Here is a 19,088-nt window from a genome sequence, read left to right as displayed (position 1 = left end):
TCAATAGTAATTAATTTTATCTTTAATATTTTCCCAGAAAGCCTGACTCTTAGAGTCAAGGCATTTTGCTTTTTTTGCAGTTAGCTTTAGGCCTGTGGCCAATCAGTTGTCAATCATTTTAACCTCTAAACCTAACTCCACAGAACAGAATATTCTCAGAGAAATCTGAAAAGTAAATTTGCTGGCTACAATTATACTGCAGTTTTTCAGCCTGCACTTTACAGAGTTCTTAGCTGGTAAGGAGAAATCCCCTCTAAAACCACTGTGACAAAGTTATTTTAGAGCTTCAGTAGTTTTTCTTTCTTTAAGCCAGGTTTTTTTTTTTAACGTTACTTTTACACTCTCTCTATTTATTTATTTTGGCCTTGGTGGACTAGACCACAGCTAAAACTTTATGGACCTAATAAAATTCCCAACATTCTCAGACACGGGTCGTGATGTTTGTGCACTGGGCAGAAAACAAAGGTGCTTTATGAAGAGAATGGGCACGCTCAGAGATCAATGAACTGAGGTCAGGCATGCAGGATTGGGCTGCAGCTGAACTGTGGCACAGGCAGTGTAGGCCCTGGGTGTGTCCTTCACTTGCAAACTTCCTCTCCTCTATCTTCTTTTCCAGACAAGTGACACAGTGCTCTCATGCTGTCCCTAGATTACCATAACCTCCTACCAGGATACTGCTGAGGGCTTGTCCTCCCCAGAATAAACTTTCCATCTTAACCTGCATGCATGGAACTTTCCATCTTAATCTCACATTCATGCCTTCAAAAATTATCTGTCCTGTGCTTCCCTCCCTCATAGGCTTTCTTTAGGTGAGAGCTGGTTAGTCTGATAAAGTCAGTTCATTTGTTTTCTCTACCTTGTAGGAAAGTCCTTTCAACAGAGGCTTTCTGGAGCCAACATCTCAGTCCAAAGCTGTGGTTCTATTGTTGAGGAAGTAGGTAGAGCTTAAGGAAATCTTGAAATTATACCACATCGGAGGCTGTCTCATTTACCCATCTACAGGACTAGCCTCCAAAGCTTGCGGGTTATACAACACTGCATTTTGCTGCAGCTGTGCACGAGTCATCAGACAGCATAATTTCATCTTGCATTTCATTATGTGCTTTATAATTTTTCAATATACTTTTTTCTCACTTGATCCTCATGATACCTCTTCCTTATTAGGTAAAACAAATCGGCCTTCTGATTGGTTTTCTATTTCCTGTCCCAAACAGAAGGTCTCTTACCAAAACAACTGGATGATATTGTTGACTTAAGGGGCTACATTATATCAGCTGATAAACACAAACCACCTTTCGATGAGTTAAGTGGGAAATAAGTAAGCAGTGGTTCTTAGTCACTTGTAAGGGATTAATCATTTTAATAATTCAGGTAAGAATGAGTGTTCCTGAAAGAAAATTTCAATCCTCAAATAGTCAGTGAATATGGCCTTTCCATCTATCAAAATCTGAAAACTCAGTGGGAATATATTAAAAGATTAATTATGCCTTGAGCAAATAAACACTGCTGTCAATCTTCAGATAAGATTCAGAATGAGTTTTTTTATTCCAAAAATATTTCATCTATGTACTTGCCATCAGCCATGATGTTTTAAAAAATTATTTTTAACACTAACATCTTGTCATACTTCCTGCCCCTATATTTTGTCCCTTCGTCCTTATGTCTACACAAATTTTTAATTTAGATTCTATTTCCAGCAGATGTTATATCTTTTAGTGTTTGCTTTCTCTTTCATTAAAAAGGACATGTAATATATTTTATCATTTTGACATAAAATTGCCTAAATAAAGGTGTTCAGAAATCCTGAATTATTATTCCTTTTTAATGGTGTGTGTGTGTGTGTGTGTGTGTGTGTGTGCACGCATGCACATGCACAGGTTCTAGGAATAGGAGAACTCTAGAGAAGAAAGCTGTGTTTCACAAATGTCAGAAAAGAACATGACTATCATCCACTAATTCCTAAAAAGGTAATAGAGATGAGCATTTCAAATCACAATAAAAATTGCCACTGCAGAGCATTTTTAATATTCAAAACCATTCCCTTAAATATTAGCTCACTATTCTAACAAGCAACTCTCTGGGTAGTTTAAGTATGTAAAGATCTGTATTTAGCTGTATTAACACAAGTTTAACTATAGTTCTGTTTAACAGACTACTAGCTCATGAATAAAACTGACTTCACCCAAATTTTTCACTTTCCCTTCTGAGTGGAAACCCTTCACCCAAATTATCTGTGCCCTCCAGTCCTTTCTCTTCCCTCACTTTTCCGAAAAGGGAAAGATTTCAGTAAACACCCCGTTAGCTTTAAGTCTATTTAAACATCCCTAAAATATGCAATGACCTAAGTTTCTACTTGAGAAATCCGTAAGTTTGGGGGAAAAGGAAAGGACTCTTGAGCTCACCTGGTCGCTTGTTCATTTCCCAGCAAGGTTGATCTTGTTAACTGTAATACAAATAGAAAAAAAAGCATAAACGACAACAGAATCTCCGTGGCACTTTAAGCCTATAATATTCTCAGAGTCTGGGAAATTGGCACACAGAATTATTCTTGGCTTCTCACCTCTCTTGAGCAGAGAAGCTATTTTTTCATGCATGATGAGATATTTTATCCTGATTTTCTTGCTTTTCACTGGATGATCTCTAAGGTCTCCACCGATTATGGAATTCTGAGGTTTTACTCAACTTAGTACCCTGAGGGTTTAGCACAGCAACAAGAGCTGACACCCAATAAATATTAAATGCTTGAACTGAGTGAATGAATGAATAAATAGATGAATGTCCAAATTTGGGATTAAGCTAGGATTGCAGCTCCAGGAGACAAGAGGAGCAGGGTAAATGGACTAGTGCAAATAACTGAAGGAACATTTTCAAGACTTATGTCATTGGACAGCCTTTAATGATATTAGAACTCTGGGATGGTGAGTCAGCCTCAATTAATAAATATGTCTTAGAAACTGCACTAGGAGATTGAATTTCCTTAGCAAAGTATTGGTGCACCACCTGAGCAAGTAGTGCGTAGTCTATGAGACAAATAAGACAGTGAAACAGGTCATCAGGAAACGCTGTGTTGAGATTTTCAGTTTTGCAACAGGAAAGTTCCAATTAACTGCCAACTCAGCTCATCTAGCACCTCCACCAGAAACACCTGAGCACCTAAAGATCACATTTTAAAAATTCACAACTCACACACAAACTTTCGGGATTACGTCCTCACTCTAAAGTCAACTTTTCTCTTAAATAGATTAGATGAACCAATTTCTCTCCCAAATACCTACTACTAATTTGGTTAGTAGCAAGCAAAGGCTCTCTCACAGTGGGATCTAAGTCTTAAATAAAAGAATTACCCACCCCCATCCCAACCCCATAAAAGGCAAATGGTTGATGTTAGATTGTTTCCTGAGGTTCCATAGACTGAGCATTAAGATGAGGACCCAAGCCCTAAGAGTTGTGAAAAGAAGTGTTGAAAGGAGACTGAGACCAATAAGAAAGCAAGAGACTTGAGCACAAAGAAGAAGGCCTGCTTACCCGTGAGCAAACCAGGAGTTATATAGTCAGGACTCCTCAATATCTGAGCACTCCTTCTTCCCTAAAGTTTTAGCAAATGATAGTCACAACCCATAGCTAGGAAACTAGACAAGAACCACCTACTGGAGACTCAGCAAGAGCTTCCTCCCTGGTGTCTGCATCAAGTCTTGAGCCCTAGTCTCACTGACAGCCACACCTCTCCCTGACTCCCTGCAACAAACAAGAAGGTGGAAGAGCTCAAGGTGCGAGAGCTCTCAAGGGAAACCAAAGTATTCCCCATAAGGTCTCCAGAGGACCTAAACTCCTCTCTTGGCTCCACTTCCCAAAACTCCCCACTTCAGAGGTCAGCATTCCCAGGAGTGGGAAAGAGAGGCCCTTTTCAGGACTGAGCCCCACGTCAGGAGATCCAGGACTCCACCTGCAGGCTTAACGTCTGTGAGACGGTCACACTCCCAGGGGCTTCCCTGACCCTCAGATGCTTTCATTTGCTCACAAATAAAGCAACAAGTGAAGGATCAATGCTACTCTCAAACAAAGGAGGAAAATGTGTTTTTCAAATGGAGTTTGATGGTTGGCTTGATTTGAGAAAAACTGTTCCTGATTAGTTTATCTTGAAATTCTTAAATTTAAATTGAGCATTAATGGATTGGGTGTAGAGGACAGCTTTATTTACATTTATGCTATAACCAATTTACTCTACTACATTAAAAATTAATATGTTTTAACAAAAAAAGTTTCAAAACATATAGCAACATCTTTCCCTTGAGATATATGCCCTTGTGTACATGAGTGTATCAAGCTAGCCGTATTTGGGTCAGTGTTTGGATATGAGTATTATCAGAGAGTTATTTGAGCTTTGTCTTCAAATATTTTAAAGCATCCATACTCTGCCTTTAACCAAATACACATGAACAAAGCCATGATGATGAAACAGGATTTATAGAATTTTAAAGGAGAAGAGGAAATCTATAAGGATTATTTTAAAACTGATTAAGTAGAGAAATAACAATTTTAAAAACTGATGAAGTTGAGAACAGTTATATAATTTCTAATTATGGAATTACATATACATAAAATCCTGAGAATAACTTTTGACTTCTACAGAAAAGTTATCATCTTTCAATACAGCTTTTACTTTTCTGTTCCCAGGTTAGCAAGACTGGAGCCTCCTAGTTTACCTCCCTTTGATTTTTCTGAGTTATGTGACAATCTCCAAACTTGCTTCCATCTCTCCTGCCTCACCACATTTCCATTCTAATACAGTGTACTAACCAAAACCTTCCTCAATAAAAAGCATATCACAACTTAAATAGATGGGGTAGTAGTGGGAAGAGAACTCACAAATGAATGCTATACTAGTAGGTGTTGTTACAAAATGGAAATTAGATTTCTTCCCCTAATTTCTCAATAAAACTTATTTAATATGCTATTCATTGTGTGTTCGTTCATATTTCTGCCAATTACAATAAATATTTTATCTGGGAATATGGAAAAATTCAATGGGCTCATTGATAAGACTACCCTCTCCTCATATATCTGAATATCTTTTTCCTTATTGCCACACTTACATAACTATTCATTACTCTAGCACACATTGTTTCCTATTTGCAATTACAAGTATACTTAGTAGAGCATTTCTGGATTTGTAATCCAACGGGCACATAGAGCAATGTGGGGGAAAGATTGGGGGGAAAAAATGAACAGAGCTTCAGGCAGCTGTTAAATCTAATTGCATGCATGAATTATAGTCCCAGAAACAGGAGAATCAAGAAAAAATGGGGAGAAAACTATTTGAAAAAGTGATAGCCAAACATTTTCCAAATTTGATGAAAGACATAAATTTACAGATCCAAGATGCTCCATGAATACCAAGAAGGATAACCACATGAGACACATCAGAGTCAGACTCAGAAGTTAGGAGTCAGAGTCAGAAGCCAAATATAAATGGTAAAGCTGGAAAACAGCAAGAGAAAAATGGGGCATTATATATAGGAGGACAGTGCTTCAATTATGAGTCAACTCCTCACTATGAAATTATGAAGGCCAGAAGAGAGTGGAGCAACATTTTTCAGTGATTTTTTTTAAAAGACTCTCAATCCAGAAATCCATACCCCACAAAATATCCTTCAATAATAAGACAAAGTAAAGACATTTTAAGTTAAAAAAAAAAACAAAAAAAAAAAACAAGATAATTTTTCATTAGAAAATTGGCAGAGAAAATTAGACTCCATACTACAAGGAATCTAAAGAAAGTTCTTCAGGCTGAATGGAAATGATACAAAATGGAAATTAAATACTCAAGGAGGAATAAAGAGCAATGAAAATTATAATGGAAAATATTAAATCAAAACATTATAATAGACACCCATTTCAGGCTATGATTGATAAGCTTGTATCAAGCTAACCTTCCCCCATTAAAAAATAAAACAAACAAACAAACTTAAGAAAAGAAACACAGAAGGGTAAGCCAGACATTTGGTGCACATATGCCCTCAAGGCATTTGTTCATTCAGAAGTAATGGCTAAAACACTAAGAAGTTGAACAGGATTTTCAGAACTTTCACAGGGCTGGAGCCAAAAATGGAGTTCAAGATTGCATTAAGTTGAATAGTGTTCCCCCCAAAAAAGTTAATGATGGCGGGTGCCTGTAATCCCAGTAACTCGGGAGGCTGAGGCATGAGAACCGTTTGAATCTGGGAGATGAAGGCTGGAGTAAGCTGAGATGACACCACTGCACTCCAGCCTAGGCAACAGAGTGAGACTCTCTCTCAAAAAAATAAAATAAAATAAAATAATTCATGTCTAGCTAGAACCTCAGAATGTTAACTTTTTGAAAATAGGGTCTTTACAGTTGTAATTATTAGGTTGATGCAAAAGATAATTTGTAGTTTTTGCCATTACTCACAAGGTGGGGCCCTGGTGGGAGGTGTTTAGGTCACGCGGGCAGATCCCTCATGAATGACTTGGTGCCGTCCTTGTGATAGTGATAGTGAGTGAGTTCTCATGAGATCTGGTTGTTTAAAAGATCTTTAACAACTAAGATGAGGGCATTGTAGAGTAGGGTATGCCGTGAATTCAATATGATTGGAATCCTTGTAAGAGAAGAGACATGAAGACAGACACTCGGGGCAGAAGGTCATGTAACAATGGAACCAGAGACTGCAGTGATGCAGCTCCAAGCCAAGGAATGCCAAGGATTTCTGCAACCACCAGAAATTAGAAAGAGGCAAAGAATTCTTCTTCCCTGGAGCCTTCAGAGGGAGCACGATCATGCCAACACTTTGATTTTGGACTTCTAGCCTCTAGAACTGTGACAAAATAAATTTCTGTTGCTCTAAGCCACCTTCATGGTAAATATTTTATGGCAGCTAATATAGTTTGGATGTTTGTCCTCTCCAAATCTCATGTTGAAATGTAATCCCTAATGTTGGAGGTGGGATCTAGTTGAGGTGTTCAGGTCATGGGGGCAGATCCCTCATGCATGGCTTTGTGCTGCCCTTGTGATAATGAATGAGTGAGTTCTCATGAGAGCTAGCAGTTTAAAAGTGTGTGGCACCTCCCCTTCTCTTTTGCTCCTGCTTTCGTCACATGATATGCCTGCTCCTCCTTTACCTTCTGCCATGATTGTAAGCTTCCTGGGGCCCTCACCAGAAGCAGATGCTGGAGCCATGCTTGTACAGACTGCTAAAACATCAGCCAATTAAATCTCTTTTCCTTATAAATTACCCAGTCTCAGGTATTTCTTTATAGCAATGCAAGAACAGCCTAACACAGAAGCCCAAAGGTCAACCAAGGAAGAAGAATCTAAGAATCAGAGTGATTCATAAGTAGACCAGTCATCGCAAAGAATAAAACCTAGTTTTAAAGCAGCTCAATCCTGAATTGAATTAAGGTGAATTCTTTTGACAACCTAAATGCCTGTCAAAAGCAAAAATAAACTCTCTTAGAAAAAAACATAACATTATCTATCTATCCAAATAATCTCTATAATTTCTATACACATTGCCTATAACTCAATCTAAAATAATCAAACATTGCCACAAACAAGGTCTCAGGGCACAGCTTTGTTCAAGAGAGTTTCTACCACTGGTCCTGGGCTTCTGAACTCCCCACATTGTTCTTGCTTGTCACACCATTTTGGAAGTCATATTTTGCAATTGCTGTCTAAGAATTGCCACCTGTGGACTCCCAGGGCCCCAGGGTGTGCTCTGAATCCTTTTTTTTTTTTTTTTTTTTTTTTTTTTTGAGATTAAGTCTTGCTCTGTTACCCATGCTAGGGTGCAGTGGCACAATCTCAGCTCACTGCAACCTCCACCTCCTGGGTTCAAGCGATTCTCCCACCTGAGCCTCCTGAGTAGCTGGGACTACAGGCATGTGCCACCCCATCCAGCTAATTTTTGTATTTTTAGTGGAGACTGGGTTTCACCACGTTAACCAGGCTAGCCTTGAACTCCTGACCTCAGGTGATCCCAAAGTGCTGGGATTACAGGCGTGAGCCACTGCACCCAGCCTCTGCCTCCTTCAGCAAAACAACTTGCTCTGCTCTATCTTGTCCCTTTCAGAGTGGAGACCTCTTGTTCAAAAGGAATATTCACTGGACAGCTCTGAGAACTTCAAGCACTTACTGCCCCTTGAAACCTCTGGTCTTACCTGAAGAAACAACATGGGCTTCCTGTTCAGCTCTGCTTTTGGCAGCACTTAAAAGAAATCTGGGATTTTCTTGGGTTTCTTTTTTCTCTTACTTTTGATTAAATGTATTTTGAGGTTTATTTTCTTGTTGTTGTTTTTAGTTCTCCTATTGTTTGAGTATTTTCTAGAAAAAAATAAAAGAGAATATTTAGAACTAGACTTTTCAAATGCTCTTGGAACTCTCCAAAACACAAAATTGTATATTCAATATGATCTCTGCTAATACAAACATTATCTATTGAAAAATGAAAACAAAAAGAGACACAATAGAATGTTAAGAAATGATGATTGGCCGGTGATGCAATTGCAGTTTATTTCTTATTCTCTGATATTTTATGTCTCTCCTGTCTTCCATAATATATATATTATTTTATATTCATAAAAATAAAGTGGTAATTATATTAAAGTATTATTTATAAATAAAAGTAAAATTTTAAAAATAAAAATGTAAGAGTAAGAAGGCATATTCTCAGTGCTGTAGAGGCCATAAAAGACGTATAAAAGAGTCCCTGTCATGAAGGATCATAGACTTTGGTAAAGTTAAGAAAAGGCAAGTAAACAATCATTTTAATATAAAGTAAGTTTGAAAGTGCCTTAAATCTCAAACAATGGGCCATGAGATTTTAGAGTAGAAGCTGGCACATTAATTTAGAATGATGAGGAAGAATTTCCACTGGGAGGGTCCACATAGGTTTTGACTCAGAAACATAGTGAGATGGAAGAGGGATGGGGAGAAAAAGTCAGGTGATCAATCTAGCATAGCCCAAGATGTGGCGAGAAGAAAGCCCAGAATGTGCTTGGTGACTGGTGATTGTCCAGTTTGACTTGAGAGAGAGACCATCATAGGGAGATGAGGCTAGAAAGACAGACCTTGTGGCTTCCTTGAGTGCCAGGTTGAGACATCTGTACCTAAGTCACGAGGAATGGGAACTCCTTGGTGGCTTTTTGAGCAGAAATGAACACTAAAAGGGGCTATACTCAGGGAAGACTAATCTAGCTGTAGTGAATAGTAAGACTGTTAAGGACATTATAGCAATGAACAGACAAGAGGTAAGAATGGTGTCAGTGAACATGAAAGAGGGGACTATTCACTCACAAAATAGATCTTTACTAACTATCTGTTTTGTCCCAGGTCCTGTGCTAAGTGCTAAGTCTACAGTGGTGAATGAAACAAATATAATCTCTGCTTGCTACCTAGTGGGAAGGAGACAAATAATTGCAAAATATTATTTTGGAAATAAAAACAACCAGCCGCTGTGTTACCACATAAAAAAGCTGCAGAAGGGGAGTGATCAGAGAAAGGCATCCCTGAAGAGATGATACAAGAGCTGTAAAGATGAGGAGTTGGCTCTATAAAGACTGGGAGAAGAGGGTTCCCGGAAGAGCAGCCAGCACAGAAAAACTCTCAAGAAGGAAAGAGCTTAGTTCATTTGAGAAGCTAAAAGGAGGGTAATGAGGCTGAGCTATAGTTACTGATGGGGTGAGGATGACGTTGGACAGTAAGGAGGTACCTGGTCATACAGGACTTTGTAGGACAAACTAAGGATAATGAGAATGGTGCGCTAAGAAAGCATCCAGCCTGAACAGATGGCAGGACTACAAGAAGCTCAAGGGAGCAAAGGAATGATTAGAAAACACTGGTGTCATTTTGAGCTCTCCAGGAAGCAGACACACCATCATGGAATCAGAAATGCAAGAGATCTGTTGCAGAGAAATCCCATGAAAAGGAAAGCAGAAATGAAGCAAGAGTAGTCAGGGAAATCCTTCAGACCATGACACAGATCTGACATCTGTGAAAGGAGATGTGGAAATGAAGAAGGATTGGAAAGGAAGAGCCTGAGACAGCAGTGCATCTCTGAGAGTCTCAGGCCAGTGCAGGAAGGCAGAGCAAAGCAGCCTGTGAAGGAGTCCCATGTCAGGCAGCAATGATCGGTTTGCATGCTCCTCCTGAGCTCAGCCACTGGCTGGAGACAGCCCACGCAGAGCAGAGCTTCACCATGAACACTGCCATGGATCCTGAAGGTACGGCATATGCAGGCTGCCAGCTCACTACACTCCTTGCCACAAGTTCTCACTTAAAGGGACATCTGAGCAGGGCACCTCCCAGGCTCTCACATTTGGTAAATCTAAATGATCTCTTTGGGGAAGTTATAAAACTAAGTTCAACTAAAATTTCAAATAATAGTTAACAGAGAAGACAGGAAGAAGGAGTTTGGGTTAAAGCATTTTATGATTTGACCTTCTTTCACAAAAGGATAGAGACATGGATTAATGTTAGGTCACATGAAACATGCATATTAAAATTTTAAGGGTAACCTTTAAAAAGAATATAAAGTGTATGTATAACTTTCCAAATCAGTAAAAAGACCCGAGGAACAGAGAAAACTTGATCACCATAATCAAAGGTAGGAAAACGGGGAAAGAATTAAGGAAAGCAAAGTGAATAGAAAGCAATGCATAGCTCAGAGAAGCTACATGGAGGAAATAAAGTAGAGAAAGTACAGGCACAATTATTTCCTGGTCTTTCATAGTAAGGCAAGCAATATCTTCTAAAATTGATAATTTATCTAGAAGGAGTTTAAGTATTTTATAAAGATAAGCAATAGAACAAATATAAATAGCACAAAACAAAAAATGTGGAGGGTAAAAGTTGGGTAGTATAAGCAAGTTAATTATTCTTCTTTCATTGTAAGGAATGAATAGATGCTATCTAAGGTCAACACGTTAATTAGCAGAGGTATGAATATATTACTCAGAGTATTGGGGGTAAAGCATAAGAATTAAAAATACAAATGGTTAAAAGTAATTGAGTTTAAAGACCTACTGAGGATGGAGAAGTGAAGGTAAACGTTCACATTTATTTTTTGTACTTCTGCGTTTTAAAATTTTCTGCCAGTGGATTATGGGAGCAAAGAAAGAAGAGTGTTCATAGATGGCTCCATGCTGATAGGCCAAAGAATGAGTAGTGCCTTTCGAAAAAACAGAAAAGCCAGAAGGAGCAGGTAGGATATAGAAGAAGACGTATTTCTATCTCACTTGTTAAACCACTGTATTCAAATTTCTGTTTATAAATCCATTCAGCAAAGAGCTCTTTAACTCATCGAATGCAGAGGCACAGGTTCACAGGCAGGCTAAGAGAGATGGAAACTACAGAAAATTGATTTGATTTTTATGATAAATAAATATTGTCTTGACAAAATATTTGATAAAAGGTTCTGGATTCCGAGCCCTCATTCGGGCAGGATCATTCCCTCACAGGGCCTGTGGTTACCCTTTTTGCTCTGAGACTCAAAAAAAAAAATTCAGAAGGAAAAGATTGAGAAACCTGCTTTGAATTACAGCACAACTAGGCAATATTTTTCTTAGCCAGTGGGTTTTTCTCTTTATTTCACTTTGGAACACATTGGAACAGGACATTGGAACGTTGGAAGGGAAGGAGGTCTCTCAAGTTCCCAGCTCTAAGTTTAATAACTTGAATATATTCTGGTTAAGTCATCTTCAATAACTTGTATCCATTTTGATTGTGATTTTTATTTTCTGTAAAGCTATTTTCCAAATTTTAAACTTCTCATAATAGCATGATCCTCAGAACAATGGATTTTGTTATTGTCAGCAAGTCTTCATCACCTCCAGGTTCCAACATCACTAAGTTGGAACCACAGATAAAAAATTATTCCATGGAACACTGAAATCTTGGGAAGGCTGTGATCTCTTTCTTAGGTGATTGTAGAAGGCATTTATTTAGAAGTCCTAGGTAAGTTCTGGGCCCTCAATTAATAAATAAATGGGTGAATAGGTAAAAAAGAATGAATGAACATGGAAAACCACCCATCATGTACAAATGCTCAATGATGTGCATGCATAATGGATGTGCTGGCAGCTCATGCACCGCATGTTAGACCGAGTGCTATGGCATGAGCTCCATGACAGCAGAAATCTCTCCTATTTATCTCTGTGTCCCCAGAGCCTAAAACACTGTAGCTCAATCAACTAAAAAGCAAAATGAAAATGTGACTGTCAGTGGATATTTTAGGGGACAAATGTTATGAAACAAAAATGAAACAAAACAAAAATTCCACCCTAACTCACAAAATGCTATTTCCCCCTCTATCTGGAAAGCTCAGGATAGATCTTTAACAAAAATCAAAACTTTTAAAAATTGGTTTAAAAAACCTTAAGAGGAAGGTCTGTGAACAGAAAGCGGTAACTGATTTCTTTTTTTTTTTTCTAGCTTTATTGAGGTACAATTACACATAAAAATTGTGTATGTTTACAGTGTATAAATATATATATATACACACACACACACTGTGAAATGAGCACCTCAATCAAGTTCAGTGACATATCCATCACCTCGCATAGCTATTTTCTTTTTTGTTGTGGTGAACATTAAAGGTCTATTCTTTTAGCAAATTGCAAATATACAACACAGTATTGTTAACTATAGTTGCCATGCTGAACATTAGGTCTCTGGAACTTATTCATCCTGAATAACTATGACTTTGCCCAACATTTCCCATTTTCCTCACCCTAAACCCACCAACCACCATTTTACTTTCTATTTCTTTGAGTCTCGCTTTTCTAGATTTTACATATAAGTGAGATCACATGGCATTTCTTGTTCTGTACCCAACTTATTTCACTTAACATAACGTCCTCTGAGTTCATACATGTTGTCACAAATGACAGGATTTCCTTCTTTTTTATGGCTGAATAATATTCTGTTGTGTATATATGCCACATTTTCTTTATCCATTCTACCCTCAAAGGACACAGGTTGATTCCATATTTTGGCTGTTGTGAATAATTCTGCAATGAACATGGGAGTAGATATACCTCCTTGAGATATTGCTTTTATGTCTATTAAATATGTACCCACTCTGTGATTTATAGTAACCAGTTTACCTCCAGTTCATACCACACTTCACCAAGGAAATCTCCTTGACTATCGCATCCAGACTGCTCTAAGAAGAAGCATATAAGACCCTGGAACAAATTGCCCAAAGCATCTTAGGTATTTTCTATCTGCTTTTGGCAATTTCTATGAAAATTCATTCTGGAAGATGCCAAATTGTAACTTCTGTGCAATTCTCATAATTCTGTTTTCACTGTTCACTTTATAACAAAACAAGCCAAGGTGACCACACCACTCCAAAGGAAGAAGGGTAAAGTCAAAACCCCTTCCCAATAGGGACTTGGATTAAACTTAAGACCTGGACTTTGAGAATGTTCAACTCAGGGAAATCTGCCAGTATATGTATCTCTCTGCTGGATTCCACATGTCAACATATACATTTTCCATACAACTATGAGGATATTCTGCCACAATATGCTTAATATCTAATACTGCTTTTATTGCTCAAGAAAACCAGAAGATGTTTATCCTCATGTGATAATGGCTTTGGGACACAGTGGGCATTGGTGATGACCTCCAAATGAAACACACCCAACGCTCCACTGCCACCCTTCCCCAGCCCAGCCCTGATGTTTCCCAGAGCATCTTCTGGTTACGCCAACTGACAGCAACTTCAGACTCGCACACGGAAACTTAATCGCTGTTGCAGTTAGACTTTATCATCCCATTGTTTCTTCCTGTGTAATACAGATAATCACCCACATGAAAACATGGGCTATGCAGAGCAAATACTACCAGATGGTCCATCAAAACCGACACTCATCAACTCCAAGAAATATAGATCAGCCTGTATTTCATCAATCTAACCTCGCAGACCCAGCCAGTGGCTATATGTCTGGATTTCTTCATCAATTCACATTGCTTTTTTATTGCTGGCTTGGGCAGTTTTTCCAGTGGGTATTTGTATTTATACATATTTTTTAATTTGATGAAATTTCTTTGCATTGAGTCTGATTTTGCATTTCATCGTCTAATTCTAAGATATCTTGCTTCATGAACTTGAACATGCTGCTTTTTAAGGGATTAAAAAATAACATTATCTACTATTTCCAGGGACTTTATAAATATTAACTTGTTTATAACTTTTAAAAGCCTACATGATATTGTTGTCTCTATTACATAAATGAAGAGAATGAAAATAATAGAAGTTAAATAACTTGCTCACCACTGGTAAGTATTGATACAGGAATGTGAATAGAGATCTATCTGGCACCAAAGCCAATGGTCTTTCCACTCTACCACACTGCCCCATCACAGATCTGGTTACATTGGGAGAATAGGAAACATAACAAGCCTACGAAGTACTAAGTCTTACCATTAAAGTAGAATCCCACATAATACTTATAACAGGAATAATCAGGGTTCTCCTTATATTTTCTCCTAAATGTGCACAAACACAACTGTCTCAATGTCTTCAGGATTAAATGAGAGTCTATATGATTTAGTAAACTACTATTAAATATTATTAGATTATGTAGAGAGACACTATTATTAGATTACGTAGAGAGACACTATCGTATATGTTCATTGGAACTGGGGTTAAAAGACCTTTGTAAAAACCCAGCTTCTCCATTTGATATCTGTGTGACTTTGCACATGTTACTGATTATTTAGAGTTCTCTTATTTGTAAAATTGTGTTTGACAGAGAAGGACAATGCTTTCCAGATATACCACTCCACCTCCCTGCAGTCAGGGTGAGACCATGTGACTAACTCAAGGTGGTGAAATGTGAAAGGACACGACTTGAATCTCTCCAGGTCAAGGCAGGTGCAAACCAGTGTATCTCCTCTAGCCCCCGCACAGGTGAAGCAACCTCAGAGGCCACATGTGTCAGATGTTCAATTTGGTGTAGCTGCAAGATCGAGGCAGTTCGTCCAATTACCATCACGCTTTTCCTGAGGGAGAAAGAAACCTCTCTTGTGTTAAACCACTGACATTTCAGGGTTTCTCTGCTACAGCAGCCACAGTTAATTAACCCAACTAGCGCGCGGGGATAATAGCTTCTGTCATACTACTTTAGATTATTGTAAGACTAAAACAAGATTATTAAAACAAATATTTGTTAACTTTATCTTCACACAGATTTATGTAAGCCTTTATATAAACCTTTACATAAGCCTATGATTGTTATTACTCACATTTTAAAAATCTGACTTTATTACTGTGAGTTTTTTATGGTGTAATGATAATGTAAAAATTGTTTTAATGATCTTAACAATTATTTGTAAAAGAAAGTATGCTTCTGACCTGCTTAATATGTTCTTTTAAGCAAAATAAATGTTTTCTTTACCTTGTGGACACTATTTTCTTGTTGAACAAGCTTCCACAGAAGACAGTATAAACACAAACTTTAGCTCAATTCTCATTGAACTACTACAAATACGCATGATCTTCCTTCTTAATTAATGAGGCCTCAATGGAGTTTACTTCCTAGGAAATTGCTCTCTTTTTCCTGATCATGTAGACAGCAGAAGAGGGGACATCTGGCATGCCCATTGGTTTTCACGAGATTAATACCCACAGGATAAAAGTCTTTCATGCATGTTAACATGGTACAGGACCTGGCCTTCAATCCCACTAACTATTGGCCTTGTTTGAAACAATGCCAATTCATTCACCAGGTATCAGAAACACAAGCCACGGCAAATGATTGATGTCATGTTCCCTTTCTCTCTGCCCTTATGTATTTTTACTTGAATTTAGTATTGAGAATAGAACTAAATTCAGAGACCAAGGTACAACAATGACCTAAATTCACACACAAAAAGATGCTACTTAGAGCTACAGAAAGGACTTGTCTGGAGTTTGGGGAGGAGGTCGCCGCATTGAGAAAGAAGATAAACACAAAGAGAGTGAAGATAAAATATACAAAAATACGTAGCAAATATTCCCTGTGAGACTGGGTGTGGTGGCTCATGCCTATAATCCCAGTACTTTGGAGGGCCAAGGCAGGCAGATTGCTTGAGCTCAGGAGTTTGAGACCAGCCTGGGCAACATACCAAAATCCTGTCTCTACAAAAAATACCAAAAAATTAGCTTCTCTTGAGAGGCTGAGGTGGGAAGATGGCTTGAACCCAGGAGGTCAAGGCTGCAGTGAGCCGTGATCATGCCACTGCACTCCAGCATGGGTGACAAAGTGAGACACTGTCTCAAAAAACAAACAAACAAAAAAAATACACACACACACACACACACACGTATTTATTTCCTGTGAAACTTCTCCTCTTAAAGGCTTCCTTGTTTCATTGTGAAGAGGCAGGAGGATTCCAATATGAGACAACAGGCCCACCTGTCAGACATGAAATTTGCTTCTTTCTCGTGGTTCATATAATTGAGCAAGTAAGGGAGACGGCACACATAGGACACTAAGTTGTTATTAAACACACACACAAAGTACCAGAAAACAGACTAGATGCTTGCTTTCAGTGACTCAGTTTTAAAATTATCAACAGCCACATTAAATCACAATGAAAGGCAGCAGAACCAGTGGGAACTGAAGAGAAAAGAGCCAAGGAGAAGGGGGAAGACAGGGCAGGGAAGAGAAGGGGAAGGACAGCAGGGCAGGGAAGGGGCAGAATCTGCCGCAGCACAGGCTGGGCTCTGCCAGCACCGAGGCTGAACCTCATTCACAGCAGAGTTAATAGGAAGGTAGGAAGGTAAAAGCTTCTCTGAAAAACCATGTTTTCTCTCAACAAGAATATCTGAATTAGGAATAAAAACATTCTCTGCTTCCTAGAATATTTTGCAATTACAAAAAAAAGAAAAAAGAAAAAGAAGAAGCTTCTATAAGCCTGCCAGAAATCTAGCTGACAAAAGTTCAAGGGTTTTTTTTTTTTTTTTCTGAATTATTGTGCATACACAGTGTTTTTTTGGAAAAATAAAGCAACCCATTAAAATTAAAAGGGTTTTAAAATGTTGGCAGAAGAAACATTTCATTGTTGCAACAAAGAGAACGCTGTTGAGAAATGCTTTACAAAGTGGGAGCTAAGGCAGTTAAAAATTGATTTTCAAAGTGGTTTGGTTTTGGTCTATGTCACAAGCTGGCCCTGACATCCCACTTCCTGCTTTCCAATGTTCAGGCCTGGCCAGAGAAGCCAGGTCTCCTAGGGTGCGTGTGGTGCAGAGGTTGAAAGCTCAGGTTCTCCGGACCATTAGCCTAGCAAGGAGCCTAGGAGCAGACAGCACCCACAGGAGAGGCTCATTCAGGGCTCATGTCAGATCCTGAACTGATAACCTTTGCCTTGTGCGCAGCGCTGACCCCTCACATCCAGAAGCAGCTGGGGCTCCCTTCAGTAGCTCCTGCATAATACCACTGGACAAATTCCAGCAGAAAACTCAGACACAGGAAAAGGATAGAGCAGCTTAACCTGGATTTTAAAACTAACTGTCGTTTTAGGAGTGGCTACGTGTTCTACTAGCTAACAAAGTGGGAAGCTTCCATTGCAGAGCCCTCTTAGGCCACCTAATCCCTGAGTAATTTGTCTAGTTTTTCCTCTACCTCCTTCAGATCCCTGTGTGATAGCCCAGCTTTGAATCTGAAATGAAGCCCACAAGCGAGAGCCCTCGCCCATCTTTGTATGAGAAGGTGATTGCTTAGTACACACAAAACCGCTATAGCTGGCCGCCTGCTCAGCCCTGTCCTGCCCTGAAACACATCCAAGCCTCTAAACAGTGGACAGTGACACGTGATACCATTGATTGACTGGCCTCTAATCACCTGCTGTCTTATTTCAGCCCAGTTATGGCCACATTCACAGCCATAAAGCAGCGATGGCAAATAGGTTTCCTCTTGTGGGACAATTCTAGTTGTTAGCCTCTTACATCTAAAATTCTGTGTTGAAAAGTGTTTTGAGGACATATCTGCATTCATGGAAAAGCATAACAAATAGGGGGAAATAGATCACTTCACTTGGAAACTAGGGATTGCAATTTTGTGAAGAAACATCAAACTAAAAGGGAGAATCAGCAAACCAGTTGCAGGTGAAATGAAGGAAAGGCAAGGAGGAGACGGCTGGTGGGGGCTGTCACTTGGTACAGCTTTTCAGGAGGGAAATTTGACAACACACATGAAAAGACTTAATAATGTTCTCTAACAAAATTGTTTTACCTTTACGAGCTTATTCTAAAGAAATCAGTATGAATGCACTCAAAGGTTTGTCTACAAATATGTTCATCAGAGCATTGTTTATCACAGCTGAAAATTAGAATCTACCTAAATGTTTAAAAAGAGAGTATTGACTAAATTATGGAACATATATACAATAAAATACTATGCAATCTTTGAAACTATACTATAGAGAACTACTTAAAAGATACGGAAAATATTCACAACATATTTTCGTGAAAAAGCATTCAAAAATAGTAAGCACAGTGTGATTCAAATTTATTTTGAAATATAAAGCTATATATGTATATATGCTCCAAAATGCTAGCTGTGAATAGCCTAAATTTTCTACAATGATTAAGGGTTACTTTTGTGATAAGAAAGTAAATCTTACTTGTTTTAAAGACAATAATAGACAACCTATAGAAGTCCTGCATACGATCATCCCACTTTATTGCCCAAAACTGTAACTTAGGTGGCTGTAAAGTGGAAAATGTATACAAACTAAATAGAAAAATAGGTAAGTTATTTAACGTATGCTACTAAAAATACAAAACTTAGCCGGGCGTGGTGTTGGGCACCTGTAATCCCAACTACTCGGGAGGCTGAGGCAGGAGAATCACTTGAACCTAGGAGGTGGAGGTTGCAGTGAGCCAAGATAGCACCATTGCACTCCAGCTTGGGCAACAGAGCAAGACTCTGTCTCAAAAAAAGAAGAAGATGAAGAAGCCTGAAAGTATCCCAGAAGCATATCCAGGCTCCAGCTGGCTGTCTCAGTACACGTAAGCAGCTAAATGGACCAAGACCAGTTTCATTAGTGTCAGCATTAATCTTTTCTTTTCTTTTCTTTTCTT

The 19,088-nt window shown here is 38.6% G+C and overlaps 1 long non-coding RNA gene across 1 annotated transcript in view; it reads right to left on the bottom strand.

Moving 5' to 3' along the window:
• LOC119618262 (uncharacterized) overlaps positions 1-19,088 on the bottom strand; it is a 230,138-nt gene that overhangs the window by 112,689 nt on the left and 98,361 nt on the right. Inside the window, exons 4-5 of the long non-coding RNA XR_012093483.1 lie at positions 8,176-8,338; positions 2,403-2,443 (exon numbers count right to left, since the gene is read on the bottom strand). This is a non-coding gene — a long non-coding RNA (uncharacterized lncRNA). The remainder of the gene's footprint in view (positions 1-2,402; positions 2,444-8,175; positions 8,339-19,088) is intronic.

This window comes from Chlorocebus sabaeus, chromosome 7 (assembly GCF_047675955.1).
Source record: "Chlorocebus sabaeus isolate Y175 chromosome 7, mChlSab1.0.hap1, whole genome shotgun sequence".
NCBI classification, from domain to species: Eukaryota; Metazoa; Chordata; class Mammalia; order Primates; family Cercopithecidae; genus Chlorocebus; species Chlorocebus sabaeus.
Note: the sequence above shows the minus strand (reverse complement) of the source record. Positions and strands in the feature narration are given on the sequence as shown.